The sequence below is a fragment of the Lissotriton vulgaris genome, chromosome 12 (assembly GCF_964263255.1).
Source record: "Lissotriton vulgaris chromosome 12, aLisVul1.2, whole genome shotgun sequence".
Lineage (NCBI taxonomy): Eukaryota > Metazoa > Chordata > Amphibia > Caudata > Salamandridae > Lissotriton > Lissotriton vulgaris.
In genome coordinates, this window is record NC_141700.1 from 722,405,879 (window position 1) to 722,414,915 (window position 9,037).

General features: G+C 47.2%; 3 non-coding genes across 3 annotated transcripts; all 3 read left to right on the forward strand.

Annotated features, from left to right (window-relative positions):
* Positions 1-212: 212 nt before the first annotated feature.
* Positions 213-286, forward strand: TRNAT-AGU (transfer RNA threonine (anticodon AGU)). Its single transcript has one exon. It is a non-coding gene; the product is annotated as a tRNA-Thr (tRNA).
* A 7,660-nt stretch (positions 287-7,946) lies between these two features.
* Positions 7,947-8,028, forward strand: TRNAL-UAG (transfer RNA leucine (anticodon UAG)). The gene has a single exon. It is a non-coding gene; the product is annotated as a tRNA-Leu (tRNA).
* Positions 8,029-8,965: 937 nt separating this feature from the next.
* On the forward strand, positions 8,966-9,037 carry TRNAH-GUG (transfer RNA histidin (anticodon GUG)). Its single transcript has one exon. It is a non-coding gene; the product is annotated as a tRNA-His (tRNA).

Here is a 9,037-nt window from a genome sequence, read left to right on the forward strand (position 1 = left end):
TCCACTGTGTACTATCACGTGTATAAAGCCCTCCATTCGGCGGTGTACGGAGTTCATACTTCAAAATAAATAGTAATATGTATGTTTAATGATATAGGTTTGTCATGACGCATTTTTTATTTTGTCCATTCCTTTATCACATTTTCTTCTCTATCGCCTTGTTGGGAGCTGATGAAAAATGTCAAGACTTCATATGGAAAGTCTAGGCGGGAGGCGCTGTGGCTTAGTTGGTTAAAGCGCCTGTCTAGTAAACAGGAGATCCTGAGTTCGAATCTCAGCAGTACCTTAGTGTTTTTCACGCATTTTCGAGATTCTGAAGATAACATATTGTTTGGAGTGGCAGTACTTCTTCGAACCTAAATACATTTTTGGGTTGTTACATTGAAAATTAATTCCACCACTAACCTCGATTATTGTTGATTATCGAAGTCAATCAGATTGGCTTTGCAAAGTGAAAACGGGCAAGCTTCACCAACATCAAAGTAAAGTATGGGCAGCACTGATGCAAGCTTCAAACAACAAGCACAGGCTGCAGCAGGGGCACCTTCAATTACTAACACTGCATAGAACATGCAGATTAGGTTCACACTTTAATAAACAGGCACAGCAGACAGCAGGGGGTAAGATTAGCTTTAGACTACAGAGGTTTGCACCACAGGCAGCAGCACTGCAAGCTTCACTTACATGGTAAGGCTTTTGGGTAGGACAAAAGAAAAAAGTGGATTGATGAGGGCACTGTAAAAAACACAGCAAGAAACACTTGCTTATTGTAGTTCAAGCAAACTTTGTATAGATGACTGCTTTCCAAATGAGAAAAAGTGTTTTACATGATCGATAACTTTATTTCGGATTGTAACTATTCATATTATCTTTTTTTTAATCAATGTTTATGTTTTTTTATTAACTAATAAACAAACATACCTACGTAGCAGGAAACTGAAGCACTTTTCAAGCGGACAGTAGGCACATCACACAAGTAAGGCCTTGTGTCTAGTGCTGGGTACCGTTCCAAAGGCTCCTTTGCAGTAATGTGTCTAGACCTTGCTGTGTGCCCTGGACAGTTTCCAGCCACTTTAGAGACTAATCTAGTCTTCAGTTCCATCTGGAGTTCTGGTAAAGTTTTCCAAACCTCACCAGGAGCATTGTTGTTATTTGTAAAGACCACGTCTGTCCCACTGTCTCCTGGTCTGGTGGCCAACTCTAGGGCAGGGTGTCTGGTTCTGGATGGTTCAATTGGGGTTTTGCATCAATTCTCAAAGTCATATCTGGTATTTTGCATCCAGATGTGATTTTCTTCCTAAAGCCATTCCTGCAGTATTGTTTCCAGTTGTAGATGTCATTTCAACTGTTGTTTTCGTTTTGGAGTCAGACCTGAAGACTCAGTTTCTGGATGCCACGCATGGGGTATGGTGCTCAGCTCCAGAAGTTTTGTTTAAAGTATTGCTTTGGTTTGGAAAGATGTGGTATGTTGCGTCCAGCTAAAAGTGCTTCATCCGTAGCACTAAAGTCAAGTTGTGAAGGGCACGCCTGTGGTATTGTATTTGTTAGAAATGGGGGTCTCTTGCTGGCTTAAGTAGGGACCCTTCCTTTTAGTCAGGGTAAGCTAGTTACACACCCAAGATAACCACTGCTCACCCCCTTGGTAGCTTAGCACAAGCAGGCAGGCTTATCTCAGAGGCAATATGTAAAGTACTTGTACATAGCACACATTAACACCGTGAAAACACTATAAATGGACACCAACCAGTTTTGAAAAATTAACAATCTTTATACAAACCAAACAAGACCAAAACGACCAAAATATATCATGCAGAACTCAAAATATCACTTTTAAAAGGCTTAAACAATTCTGTGCTTAGAACCCTATAGATGCAGTGATTTTTGCACAAAGTACTTGTGATGCACCAAAATCCAAGTTGAAAAACAGCTGCAAAGGAGGAAAGCATCAGAAAACACAGTGATGCTCTGGTTCTGGAGTTCTTGGGCAATTGATGCATCAGCTCTGCTCCACGCAGGAGAAATGTTGCTTCGATTCCGGGCTGCAGGGAGAAGTGATGTGTCCATTTTCAGAGGCGGCTCCTTTCTGTGGGCGATGATTTGGAAACTTGGGCACACAGGTGTGATACGTGGATATCCGGCCCCGCTGGAGGCCGAGGTGACAGCAAAACAGGCGTTAAGTCTTTCAGCCGCAGACAGGGGGTGCATCAATTAGTTTGGCCGCACAGTGGCAGTGCATGGAAACTTCTCCCACACGGCTGTGCTGCATCAGAAAAAAAAGAAACACACCTTCCATCAGTACTCAAGTATTACACTGCACCACGCGGATTTTGGGACTTTTAGTGTCACTTTTACCTCTTCAATGAGAACTTAAAGACCAGAGCATGTTAAGTGCTGCTGTGCTAAAACAGAAAAAAAAAGATGTAAAGTATCCCTGATGCTGTGCAGCATGGCTAAAGAGGAAAATAAAAGCCTATGACTCGACAGGGCACATCTTTTTATGGGGGCAAGCATCGCTTTTGAATGAGCCTACCAAATAGTCCAAATGTTTCTTTTTTCATTTACTGATCGAAGTTGGGTCTGTAAGGAAAAAGAAAACAAGCATTGGAAATGCAATAGGTCTCGCACCATTAGAGATAGTGCTTTTAGAATTGTTTATGGGTTTTTTTTGTAAATGTTTAGCATTTTTGTTTCCTCTAGCCAATGCTAAAGAATTACAAATAAAAAAAGCCATAAACATTTCTAAAAGCTCTAACTGAAATGGTCTGAGACCTATTGCACTGTGTGAGGGTGAGGGGTTGAGGGTGAGTGAGGGTGAGGGTGAGGGTGGGTGAGGGTGAGTGAGGGTGAGGGGTTGAGGGTGAGTGAGGGTGAGTGAGGGTGAGTGAGGGTGAGGGGTTGAGGGTGAGTGAGAGTGAGGGTGAGTGAGGGTGAGTGAGGGTGAGGGGTTGAGGTTGAGGGTGAGGTGTTGAGGGTGAGTGAGGGTGAGGGCGAGTGAGGTGTTGAGGGTGAGTGAGGGTGAGGGTGAGGGGTTGAGGGTGAGCGTAGGTGAGGGGTTGAGGGTGAGTGAGGGTGAGGGTGAGTGAGGGTGATGCTGAGGGGTTGAGGGTGAGTGAGGGTGAGTGAGAGTGAGGGTGAGTGAGAGTGAGGGTGAGTGAGGGGTTGAGGGTGAAGGGTTGAGGGTAAGTGAGGGTGAGTGAGGGTGAGTGAGGGTGAGGGGTTGAGGGTGAGTGAGGGTGAGGGGTTGAGGGTGAGTGAGGGTGAGGCGTTGAGGGTGAGTGAGGGTGAGTGTGGGTGAGGGTGAGTGAGGGTGAGGGGTTGAGGGTGAGTGAGGGTGAGTGTGGGTGAGGGTGAGGGTGAGTGAGGGTGAGGGTGAGTGAGGGTGAGTGAGGGTGAGGTTGAGGGTGAGTGAGGGTGAGGGTGAGTGTGGGTGAGGGTGAGTGAGGGTGAGGGGTTGAGGGTGAGTGAGGGTGAGTGAGGGTGAGGGGTTGAGGGTGAGTGAGAGTGAGGGTGAGTGAGGGTGGGTGAGGGTGAGTGAGGGTGAGGGGTTGAGGTTGAGGGTGAGGTGTTGAGGGTGAGTGAGGGTGAGGGCGAGTGAGGTGTTGAGGGTGAGTGAGGGTGAGGGTGAGGGGTTGAGGGTGAGGGTAGGTGAGGGGTTGAGGGTGAGTGAGGGTGAGGGTGAGTGAGGGTGATGCTGAGGGGTTGAGGGTGAGTGAGGGTGAGTGAGAGTGAGGGTGAGTGAGAGTGAGGGTGAGTGAGGGGTTGAGGGTGAAGGGTTGAGGGTAAGTGAGGGTGAGTGAGGGTGAGGGGTTGAGGGTGAGTGAGGGTGAGGGGTTGAGGGTGAGTGAGGGTGAGGCGTTGAGGGTGAGTGAGGGTGAGTGTGGGTGAGGGTGAGTGAGGGTGAGGGGTTGAGGGTGAGTGAGGGTGAGTGTGGGTGAGGGTGAGGGTGAGTGAGGGTGAGTGAGGGTGAGTGAGGGTGAGGTTGAGTGAGGGTGAGGGGTTGAGGGTGAGTGAGGGTGAGGGGTTGAGGGTGAGTGAGAGTGAGGGTGAGTGAGGGTGGGTGAGGGTGAGTGAGGGTGAGGGATTGAGGGTGAGGTGTTGAGGGTGAGTGAGGGTGAGGGCGAGTGAGGTGTTGAGGGTGAGTGAGGGTGAGGGTGAGGGGTTGAGGGTGAGGGTAGGTGAGGGGTTGAGGGTGAGTGAGGGTGAGTGAGGGTGATGCTGAGGGGTTGAGGGTGAGTGAGGGTGAGTGAGAGTGAGGGTGAGTGAGAGTGAGGGTGAGTGAGAGTGAGGGTGAGTGAGGGGTTAAGGGTGAAGGGTTGAGGGTAAGTGAGGGTAAGTGAGGGTGAGTGAGGGTGAGTGAGGGTGAGGGGTTGAGGGTGAGTGAGGGTGAGGGGTTGAGGGTGAGTGAGGGTGAGGCGTTGAGGGTGAGTGAGGGTGAGTGTGGGTGAGGGTGAGTGAGGGTGAGGGGTTGAGGGTGAGTGAGGGTGAGTGTGAGGGTGAGTGAGGGTGAGTGAGGTTGAGGGTGAGTGAGGGTGAGGGTGAGGGGTTGAGGGTGAGTGAGGGTGAGTGTGGGTGAGGGTGAGTGAGGGTGAGGGTGAGTGAGGGTGAGTGAGGGTGAGGGGTTGAGGGTGAGTGAGGGTGAGGGTGAGTGAGGGTGTGTGAGGATGAGGGGGTGAGGATGTGAAGGCGCGTTTGGCAGTGTATGTTTTAACGCTCGGAATATCATAATGAACCCAGACATGACAGTCTCCAGCCAACAGCTGTAAATAGTTAGTCAAGTAAGCTAATGTTTGAGAGAGGCAGGCCCAAACCAAACTCCATGTATATTGCTAGAGCAATGCTTGACAGTTCTGCTGTTTAAAACCCAGCACAGTTCTAAAACAGTTCTGAAAAAGCTAAGAAGTCTGGCCTTTTTGCTTTGCCAATGCTGGTTTACATTGCTTTGGTAAAACGCCATTGTTGAAAGATGTGCCCAGCCACTGGTCATTATGTAAAAATTAAATTACCTTAATGCAAAAATATATTTTCTGGGCACAAAAAAAACAAACTCCGCCATTGAAGCCTCAAGCCTAAAACGGAACTACTTTGTGTGCGCATGCGCACCTTGTGAGAGGGTGGACTGCTGAAACTCCGTGAACATATCCAGTCTCGATCTGCTCGATCCACTGCCCCCTGCTGTAGTGAGCAGTGAATGACAACAGCAGACCAATGGAGAGGGGTGGCTGACTGAAGACCCTTGTAAGTATGTTATATACAATTTTACTAAAAATGAAATAAGTCTTGGCTAATGCCACACCTAAAATCACCCATTCATTTGGGGGGAAAGTCTCAGATCATGTAAAGACAGCTTGTCAGGCAGAAGGATTAAAACAACTGCAAGTTATTGATGCATCTTTAAAACTGCATAGGAATAATTCAGCTAAACAGACATTAAGATGACAACAAAAAGCAAAATGTGTGCATCAGACACATGGGCGCAAAAGAGAGGAAGAAAAGACAATCTGTGCAGAGGCAAGAGGGAAACAGACTGGGTGGGCGTCAGCTTCTGAGACAGAAAGGGGGAGACACCGGGGCGGAGACGGCATCCGAAAGAGGACTAACACAAAAGCATTGGGCATACACACATCACAGGAGGCAGGAGGAGAAAGGAGACACGGGGCTAGTTCATCAGAGACCAGAGGAGAAACAGAGCTGCGCGTCACAAAGGCGAAGAGAGAGGCCTTTGCCTGCAAAAAAACATTAATTGGACAACAAAACAAACGCACACGGCAGGTTAACGAGGCAGAGAAGAAAAAAAATAAACAAACAAGACGGAGGGAAGAGAGGGGAGGGGGGAGGAGAAATGCGACACGGCGGGAAGGGGAGGGGGCGGAGCAGGTAAAATAAACAAAAAGACGGAGGGAAGAGAGGGGAGGGGGGAGGAGAAATGCGACACGGCGGGAAGGGGAGGGGGCGGAGCGGGTAAAATAAACAAAGAAGACGGAGGGAAGAGAGGGGAGGGGGAGGAGAAATGCGACACGGCAGGAAGGGGAGGGGGCGGAGCGGGTAAAACAAGACGGACGTGCACGCGCTTTTAAGCTCAATGCGCATGCACATTGAGCTTAAAAGTCACGGGCACTGCAAGGAATCGCCACGATTCCTTGCAGTGGATAAAGAGTGGATAAGCCCCCATAGTCTCGCTTGCTCGATGCGCATGCGCATCGACAGGCGAGACCTAAAAAGTAGTTCAAATGCAATTTAATACAGGGGTGGACATGGGGAGAGCAACAGGAAACGGGGTAGGCTTGCGTGGAAGTCAGCAGCAATTAAGAGGGTCGGCGGGAGGGGGAGGGTTCGAGAAGTGGCATGGAGAGCCCAGGTGGAGGTAAAAGGACCAGGGCAGAAAGCAGCACATTGGGGGCAGGGAAGCTGTCTCACGGAGGGTGGCGGGGGGAAAGCACACAAGCGAGAGAGACCAACAGAGTGTCAGAGAGGGCAAGAGAAGTGCATTAAGAAGATAACTGAAAAACACATGCACTCTCATAAAGTGTAAAATTTAAATGAAGAAAAGTAGTGTTTGAAAAGTAAGCAGTGGAAGGACACAAGTAATGAGTCCATGCTATAGGGGAAGGACAATCACAAGAAGAGGAATTAAATCCCACCAAAAACTGACAAATAAAAAGCAAGCATGTGAGTGGCAATAAAGCCAACCAATAGCAAGCTATGGACGGGCTCAGAACCTACTCTAACGGACAAAAGGTGTTTTTGCCACGAGACAGCATGAGCTGTCTGGAAGGAGAGACCTAAAGTGGAGCAGACTTTGAAGATGCCAAGAAGAAGTGACCTCACTTGGCAGTTTTGGTAATATTGCCGAGGCTGGGTGGAGCAAAAGGACTTATTTTATCAATATATGAGCTTCTCCGTCGTGGAACTTGTGCTTAACTTTTTAATGAACTACTCTTTATGAAGTTGTGACTTAATAAATTATCCCAGCACCATGCGCTACTGCTTAGAATATTATCAAATCAGGACAAATTTAGAGCAGATGTTTCTAAACTGGTTTGAAAAAACCTCAATCAGAGAGTTGTGTATTTGATGTTAATGTTTGGAGACTCGATTGGCCGGGAGAAGGCTTGTGCAGTTTATGAGCTATACAGATATAATGTTCAGTAACCATTGCTCACCAGGCACTCGCCCTCATCCTCCAGTGAGGCATTTCTGTTGCTCTCCTTCAACTTGTGTATCTGATGCTTACAGTGGGTTAATCTTTTTGCAATGTTTTTCAAAACGACAATAAAGCCAACCAATGGTAAGTTATGGAGTGGCTCTGAGACTACTGTAAACAGGCAAATTGTGTTTTTACCACAAGACAGCATGAGCTGTCTGGAAGGAGAGGCCTACAAAGGGAAAGAGTTTGAAGCTACTGCACAAGACATGACCTCACTTGCCAGTTTTGAGATTATTGATGAGGATGGGCGGGGCAAAAGGGCTTATTTAATCAATAAATGCAGCTCTTCCGTTGTGGACCATGGTGCTTAACTTTTTAATGGAATTCTCTCTATGAAGTCGTGACTTAATAAATTATCCCAGCACTATGCACTACTGTTAGGAATATTATCAAGTCCCTTTGACATATTTTGAGCATATCTTTCTAAAATGGTTTGAAAAAAACCTCTGTCAGAGAGTTGTGTATTTTACGAAAATTGCTGGAGACTTGATTGGCCGGAGAATGCTTCGGCGGTGTGTGAGTAATACAGATATAATCCTCAGTAACTTTGCTCAACAGGCACCCGCCCACTTCTTTCCAGCGAGGCATTTCTATTCCTCCCCTTCAACTGTTATATGTGGCACTTACAGTGACACTTACAGTGGTTTAAGCGTTGTACTTTGTTTTTCAAACAGCAACCGATTTCCTATGCTTCTTATGTGTACTGAAAATATATCCGTGTTTGTCCCATCAGCTTTGATGTGGTAGCGTGGCCGAGCGGTCTAAGGCGCTGGATTTAGGCTCCAGTCTCTCTGGAGGCGTGGGTTCGAATCCCACCGCTGCCAATTCATTTTGCTTTATTATTCAATAAATACTCCTGACAACACCCGGCCAATTGTTCGCTCCTCCAGACATTACATATTGAGTGACTCTGACACCATATCCGTATTTTAAGAGTTACACTTACATTTTAAGATTTCCTTCTGGGTCCACACCTAGTGAAAGATAAATGATTTGTTTTCAAGGTACTAGAAAACCAGAGAAATAATACAAGCCACATATAAAGTTATCAACAATGGCTTCCGAGTGCTCTCAAAGTACGTGTAAGTGCTCAGCCCAAGAATGTCATCTGCCCTTTATCGTCTGAAAGAAGCATTAATTCTTTTACAGCAAGCACAGCCTCAGATGTGAGCCACAGCTCAATGAATGTGGGCATTGCAGATCTCAAAAGCGGAGAAAGTACTATGACACCTTATAAACAAGTGGGCTGTGTTTGAGAATCCCGTAGTGTCGGCATGAAATGTGTCTTTCTTCACTCAAACAACTCTGTGCAAAAACGGACTGTAAACGTCAACCAATTCTGATGATACTAAACTGAATATCCGTTTTGCTAAGCTCCCACCCTCCCTATGGATTGTTCAGTTTTGGTTTATTTAAACTTTTCTCTGTACTTTAGTTCTAGTTTGTTCCACTCTCTTTGAGCAAGGTCACACATGGAGCTCTCCTTCGCTGAACCGCTGTACTTAGTCATACCCTGCTCAGTAGTGCACCGGGAATAGGCGATGAGAGAACTCCGTGCATGGCAGCCACCATATCATGAATGTCAAGACTTTGCCTAATCTTCTGCCCCTACAAAGGAAAAATTATATCACAGAAAACATCCATCGAGTACTGGGGACCTATCAGAAACAGCCCTCATGCCATTACAGCCTATCAGAACCACAGACAGCTGCAAGCCTATCAAAGCCACACTCAGCAAGAACTACCGAGCCCAAGTAGCTCGCCGTGATCGTATAGTGGTTAGTACTCTGCGTTGTGGCCGCAGCAACCTCGGTTCGAATCCGAGTCACGGCA